The 7,124-nt window shown below is 40.9% G+C and overlaps 1 non-coding gene across 1 annotated transcript; it reads left to right on the top strand.

Annotated features, from left to right (window-relative positions):
* The first annotated feature begins 3,919 nt into the window (after nucleotides 1–3,919).
* Nucleotides 3,920–3,995, top strand: trnaa-agc. The gene has a single exon. It is a non-coding gene; the product is annotated as a tRNA-Ala (tRNA).
* The last annotated feature ends 3,129 nt before the right edge of the window (nucleotides 3,996–7,124 follow it).

The raw sequence follows: 7,124 nt of genomic DNA, 5'->3' as shown, positions 1-7,124 counted from the left end.
AGACCACTTGTAGAACGTTAATGTGTTTTGCTCTCCCGCGTCACTTTATACACAGATCTCTGCTAAATGTAGGATCACATGGTTTATCCGTCTATCTGTGACCACTGATAACTTTAGAACAAAGTTGACTACAAATACAAAGTTGCCAATGTCTTTGCAATTGATACAAACAAGCTACATATACTGTAGCTCAGCTGGTAGAGCACGGCGCTTGTAACGCCAAGGTAGTGCGTTCGATCCCCGGGACCACCCATACACAAAAATGTATGCACGCATGACTGTAAGTCGCTTTGGAAAAAAGCGTCTGCTAAATGGCATATTATATTATTATTATATACAAATATACTTCAAATGAAAACCGAGATGACTGCATTAAAATATAAATACAGTAGGCTATAGGCTTATTTCAATCATATGTGCCCCGTTTCAAGAAGCTAGGCGTATGTCTCACGTCACTACTTCACAGGAGAGGCATTTGAAGATAATTAGTATTTATTTATTTAAAAAAATTGGGGGGCAGAAATGCCTTCTGGAACATGTGAACTTTCATGTGCCTTAATAACAAACTTGTATTCCATCTGTAAATACTAATAAAATATTACAATGACGAGCCTAGTTGGTTTAGCCACGGAAAACGACAGGAACCTTCCCGCTAGCCATGATTTTCTGAGATAATGGATGGGCTGGACATGATGAGAGATGAGTTCGGATTGGTCTGCCATGTAGCACGCTTCTGTCTATAACATGAGCTGCTCAGTATGTGTAGATAATCCTTGCTACCACAGCTTTTTTGAAAGATATAACATTAGCCATGGAGAACTGCAAAAGTGTTGCTACTGCTCTCAACAACATTGCTGCCCTGAATTTAGCAGGCGCTATTGCCATTTGCATTGCTAGTTATAGCCTAATGCTAGCTAACACTGAACCTAGTTGGTTAGCTTTAGCTACCTGCAGATTCATACTACAGATTTCATGCATAGTGGCTAGCTATGACAATCCGTTTGTACTGTAGCTATGGGTTGGGTTTATGGTTCATTGTTTAGCTAGCTACATGTCTAAACAAAAGACTCCACTTCGCCAGATGATTACATGAAGTTAGCCAGGGGTGTCTGGGGGTGATTATGGCCATCTGTTGTATTTCATGAACATGTGTACATATCTAGACAATAGTGACCCATCCACTGAGCTAGATGTGGCTGGGGGGATGGTTAAAGCATTTCTTTCACATTACCCATTAATTTAGACAAGTGTGTCTGGGTCATCTAATATTTATACAATATTTTTATCTGGACACTTTATATTTTTGATATTGCTACTATACAAATATGCAAGTAACCATTTCACTGTACCGTTTACACCTTCTGTATCCTGTGCATGTGTAACCGGTGTGAAATGGCTAGCTAGTTACCGGTGCGCACTAGCAGCGTTTCAATCGGTGACGTCACTCGCTCTGAGACCTTGAAGTAGTTGTTTCCCTTGCTCTGCAAGGGCCGCAGCTTTTGTGGAGCGACGGGTAATGGTGCTTCGAGGGTGACTGTTGTCGGTGTGCTGAGGGTTCCTGGTTCATGCCCAGGTAGGGGCGAGGAGAGGGACGGAAGCAACACTGTTACACGTGACAAATAACATTTAGATTTTATATGATATAGTGTGTGTTTACCAGAGACGGTAATGTAAAGAACAACATGACCTGCACCAAAGTCAGATTAGGATGTAGGCCAAGGACTAGATAAAGTGTATTTCTCTCTGGATTTTTTTCCCTTATTGTAGGCAACTACTTTCACAACTTTAATTCTTGATATCTTTGGTTGTTTACTACACTACCCTACTCACTCTGTTTAGCACATGGCCTCACATGTGAATCCTTAAAGAGATGGGTGGGGCTAAAGGCATCCGCATGCTTCCCAGCCGAAATAGTGCGGAAGAGTTCGTGCATATATTATGACACCATTTTGTGATGTTTTTGTTCGTTTTGGACTTCAGTGAATTTTTTGGGGACTGTTCGGGCACACCATTTTTTCTGGAGGCAAACCGAAGTACGGAGCCGAAGTTTACAATCCTTTGTCGGTGATTGGTCAACAGTAGGGATTCTTCAATAAAGTCTTTGTTGTCACTCAACGAGAGACGACTCATTTTCATGCACATTTTGAGAAATACTGCACCAAACATCTTAGTTAGATGTAAAATTGCGCGACTAAGATCTCCTCTGCGAAAACGTCAAAATTAGGGACAGATTTCTTCAGTTATCTTAATTAGGATTATATTATTCTTTTTGTTCTTTTTGTTCTTTTTTCTTTAAGGGTTAGGATTATTACTTTCCCATTGTTCCTCAACTGCACTGTATGATATACAATTTTGTATCCCTGAGTGTCTACTTTTATCCAATGTAAAAAAACACAATTTCTAATTTTGCTTCATAAGATCGAGGCAGTCAGTCACATATTGAAATATTTAATGTTCAATACATTGAGTTCTATTTTTTTAAAAACTTGTAGGCTGTCTGTAATTTGTCTGAATATATTTAATGATGTGTAGCCTAACGTGTGCAATGATGTGCCAAATGGGTGATTTTGTGCATTTGTATTGCCTCCTGTAGCTCAGTTGGTAGAGCATGGCGCTTGCAATGCCAGGGTTGTGGGTTCGATTCCCATGCGGGGCCAGTATGAAAAATTTATGTACTCACTAACTGTACGTCGCTCTGGATAAGAGCGTCTGCTAAATGACTAAAATGTAAATGTATTGGGTAAGCATTAGAATAAACCGCCTCAGTATGTGCAGCCGTAGGTGGTAAATCTCTCTAGGAGCGGATCCATCGTCAGTATCGGAAACCGAGCCCTGTACTTTTAGTTGTTTTTATAAGGCCAAGGGGTCAGTCATCTTGCAGGCAGGCCCCCAGTGTCTGTTCTGGAGCGTGAAGTCACAAGCTCTGCTGTTCAGCTACTGTGTAGCAACCTAGCGGTGCCAAAAGCCCTGAACCCGGTTTCCCAAAAGCATCTGAAGGCTAAGTTAATCTTTAGAACCTTTGTAAAAGCATCTTTACATTTCCGAGCCGTTACCCAAATACGTCTTTATTAACGTTGCACTCTAACGCCTGCCTCAGACCACTCATAGAAAAGCTAAGTGCGTCGTTAGATCACTTTACACACAGAAAATCTCAGCTAAACATAGAAGGAAGATGTTTATGTCTCTCTGTGACCGCCGCAAACTTCATAGTTTAATATAAATAGGCAAAAAAGTTTGCTGTTATAAACAAGCGAAGCAAGGACATAAAAATAATAGCTAGATTATTAGGCTAAATATTGATATCATGACTGTCATGTATGTGCGATCGATAGACCTACCTAATATTAAGCCGTTAAGCTACTTCTGAGCCACTTCAATATCCATATCTATTAGGCTATTAAAGGTTACTATTATCTAAAAGCTCACACATTTCACTGTAGCCTAACCAATAATCTAAAGGTCAACATATCAGGTCTATGGCAACGTCGCTTAACTTGCTACTTCATGGTTAATTATTTTAATTGTTTAATTGTAGAATATCTGTAGGCCTACTTGAAGATCAATTCCTTCCTGCCATTAGGCTACAATGATTTGTTGAGCAATTACGAAAACCATTGTCATCATATCCAATTTGTAGGTCGTTGATATTTTCAATAGGGAACGAGCCACTTTGGCTTTATTTATTCTTGTTCACAGTTTATACAAGTAATGAAGAATTTACATAATCAAACATTGCATACAAAATAGCATTAGAAACATATAGAATACATAACTCATGGCAAACATATAATACAAACACCTAAATACATAATAGGCTACAGAACATTTCTTCTCTTGATGGGAAAACTCTATTGTGTAAAAAAGATGACTGAATAGCCATAAATCATTTTAAGAGCTACAGCGAGCTCTTTAGCCTATAGGCCCTCCTGTAGCTCAGTTGGTAGAGCATGGCGCTAGCAACGCCAGGGTTGTGGGTTCGATTCCCTCGGGGGCCAGTATGAAAAATGTATGCACTCACTAACTAAGTCACTCTGGATAAGAGCGTCTGCTAAATGACTAAAATGTAAAATGTAAATTCTGGAACCATTTTCAGCACGGGACAACTACTGTAACGTCACAGTTTCACTTTGTAACGAGTGCACTGTGTGGTGTTTTAGGAAATGGGTGTGACATCTTCGGAAGTTATTGTTACGATGCATCGTTAACACTCGTAAGCCTAAATTCCATCGCTATCAGAAAACCGGGCCCTGGTCTGCCCTAGAAAGCCGATGTAAATTACGATCGTCAGAACAGCCAAACCTTTTTTTTTTATGGCTGTTTTGGGCTCTAAAATTAGTTTATTATGATAAAGTTTGATCCCCACAGTGAATTATTTTAAAGTTTGCTACAAATCGAGATATTAAATATTGATCCATTCTGACTACTACATTTGTTGTCACACAGGACCATGTGCTGACACAGAACTATCACGGACTGGCAGGCGCCCTCATGCACGCTCTTTGTGCGTGTACCCTGCAGCGTTGGGTTGACTCGCTCAGGCAGGATGAAAGCGACTACATCGACCATGATCCTTAGCAGGTTTTTTTGTGTTCCATTCAGACCAATTCAACAATATGGCGCACTTCAAATGTAAATACTTAATGCGCCTTCAGGAGTTTTGCATAGCAATACGCGGATGATGTCAGCGCTGTCACTATCTACTGGTTTTAATGTCTGTGCTTGCAGGTGACTGAGAGGTTCAAATGATTGACAGGTTGAATGCGCGCTCAACAGTGAATTCACCTGCGCACATGCTTGATGGCTTGACCGTGTGCATAGACCTAGCAGCTGAGAATGCTACTGTACAATCATTCTTTGACGTTCAGTGATCAATTATTCACTTGAATGCCTCTCTGCAACCTTTTTATTCCCAAAACTTTTCCTCAGTCACTCATCTTTCTTGAAGTGACCGTTCACTCAAATGAAAAATTCCTCATGTTATGGATAGGCTGCCTAAAGTAGAGTAGTCTATGGACACTGACACAGGGACCCAATATTTGGGTTTGTTTACTTATTTTGCTAATCCATGGGAGTTGTAGGACCCCTGTTGGCAGTCTCCAAACAGCATGCTCAAATTGCCTCAAGGTGACGCCATGAAATGAGGTAGCCTAAAATCAATAAGATGAGGTGAATTTGTATTTTGGGTGAACCATCCCTCTAAACATCTAAAGCCCCCATTCTCCTACTTATAAACATTGTTGGGCCATGAATCAAATACTGTCCGACAGCCTACTGGCTAGTTTAAGTAAAACACAACCCAGATGAAATAATCACAGTTGGCCAGTGCCTCCAGGGTGAGATTTTTATGACTGACACGTAGCAATTTCTTTAACTTTAATTTACGCGCAGCAGGGCAGCTGTGGAAAAGTGATTAGGGAAATGGTTGTGCGGTCTAGGGTTGGGGGCTTTAGCAAGGTACTTCACAGAAATAGCCCCAGCTGTCACAGCAGCAATGATGAAATCGTCCTAGATTGGGGTGTCTGTTGAGGAAATAACAAAATCATAATTAAGTTCAGCCAATTGATTTACCGGCTGGAGTGGCTGGTTGGATCTTTATGATGAATGAGTATGGCAGGGCCTTAGCAAAACAACAGTGAAGTGGGACCCCACTAGACCAAGTTAAAGATTTTATGACATTGACTTACTTTTATTAATTCTACCTTTTAAGATGCAATGAGTGAAAAGATTTAGGGGAAAACTTTGAATTTACAGGCTGCTGAGGGAAGCCAATTAGATCTGATGTAGAATAAATGTGTCTTTGGCAAGTAGCCTACTTTCAGCAGTCCTGAGCAGTGTAATTTCTCCAAGTTGCTAGTCTTGATGCCATAGGCCTACTTGTATACTTACAGGTTTACAAGGTTGCCTTAGTTATGTTGAATAAACAGAAAAAATAAAATAATTCTAAGCTTATTGCTCTAATAAGCTCTTCTGACTGAGGTTAAATGGGTTTTCCTTAAATGTCTGAAGAGAATGCAGTCTCAGGAAGCACCTCTCTCCTGCCAAGAGTGCACTACTACTAACACCTGGCTGCTACCAAGATGTACCGCTATGATGGGAAAATAAAGTCAACTAAGACAGTTGTGCCAGCTGTTACATGCAATTTAATGCATCCTTTAAAAAAAAGTATACTACCCTGTAAGGACCAACTGTTGCCCCTCCAGCTAAAGCCTGTTTTCAAGGAGTTTTGTCTGAAGACATTTTCCAGTAGAATGTTATGAAACAATGTAAGATTGATATTTTTTTTTACACCTCAGATGCAGCCCAATCATATAGCCTAGTAGAGTATTTGATTGATACATGGCTTCTTTGCACAACGTTATAAAGGGGGGCAAGGTTATGGATTTGTCACGGCTGCTACTCTTCGTTTCGGGAACCTTGATTATTAAACACAGTGTTGTCTGTCTGCAGTCCGATATGTAAATGAAAGTCTGTGCTGCGTGCCTGGCGTACTGCTGTGACGCTCCCATGTAGTAAATCCCCATAACTGCCACACCTCCAGTGCTTAGAGGAAATTTTTTTTACATTTTAGTCATTTAGCAGACGCTCTTATCCAGAGCGAGTTACAGTTAGTGAGTGCATACGTTTTCATACTTTTTTCATACTGGCCCCCGTGGGAAACAAACCCACAACCCTGGCGTTGCAAGCGCCATGCTCTACCAACTGAGCTACACGGGTCCCATTTGTGAAACTGAAAGAAGTGAATGTTTGAGCTGGGTGAGCTGATGTAAATTAGTCTAATTCCATGAGCTGATCCGCTGCCATGCCTTTACTGCAGGGTCATTAAAGGCCATGCCATGAAGTGAAGCTGTATTCATTAACACCATCTCAATTCATCCCTTTGCTCCCCAGCCTCCCACCTCACGTTTATCTTACTGGCTGGCTGCCTGTCAGACTCACGCACGCACAAACACACACACACCTTTCTCTCTTTGCCTTGATCGGGATGAGATTATCAATGGTCACAGCTGTTTCACCTTTTGGTGTTTGCTGCTGCGATAAAATGGTTGAGAATCTGACATGCAAGTAGATTTTCCTCTTGAGTCACATTTGGAGATGGCATATTGCTGTGCTCAGCGCAGTATGAC

This window comes from Coregonus clupeaformis, unplaced genomic scaffold, assembly GCF_020615455.1.
Source record: "Coregonus clupeaformis isolate EN_2021a unplaced genomic scaffold, ASM2061545v1 scaf1321, whole genome shotgun sequence".
Taxonomy (NCBI): Eukaryota; Metazoa; Chordata; class Actinopteri; order Salmoniformes; family Salmonidae; genus Coregonus; species Coregonus clupeaformis.
Note: the sequence above shows the minus strand (reverse complement) of the source record. Positions and strands in the feature narration are given on the sequence as shown.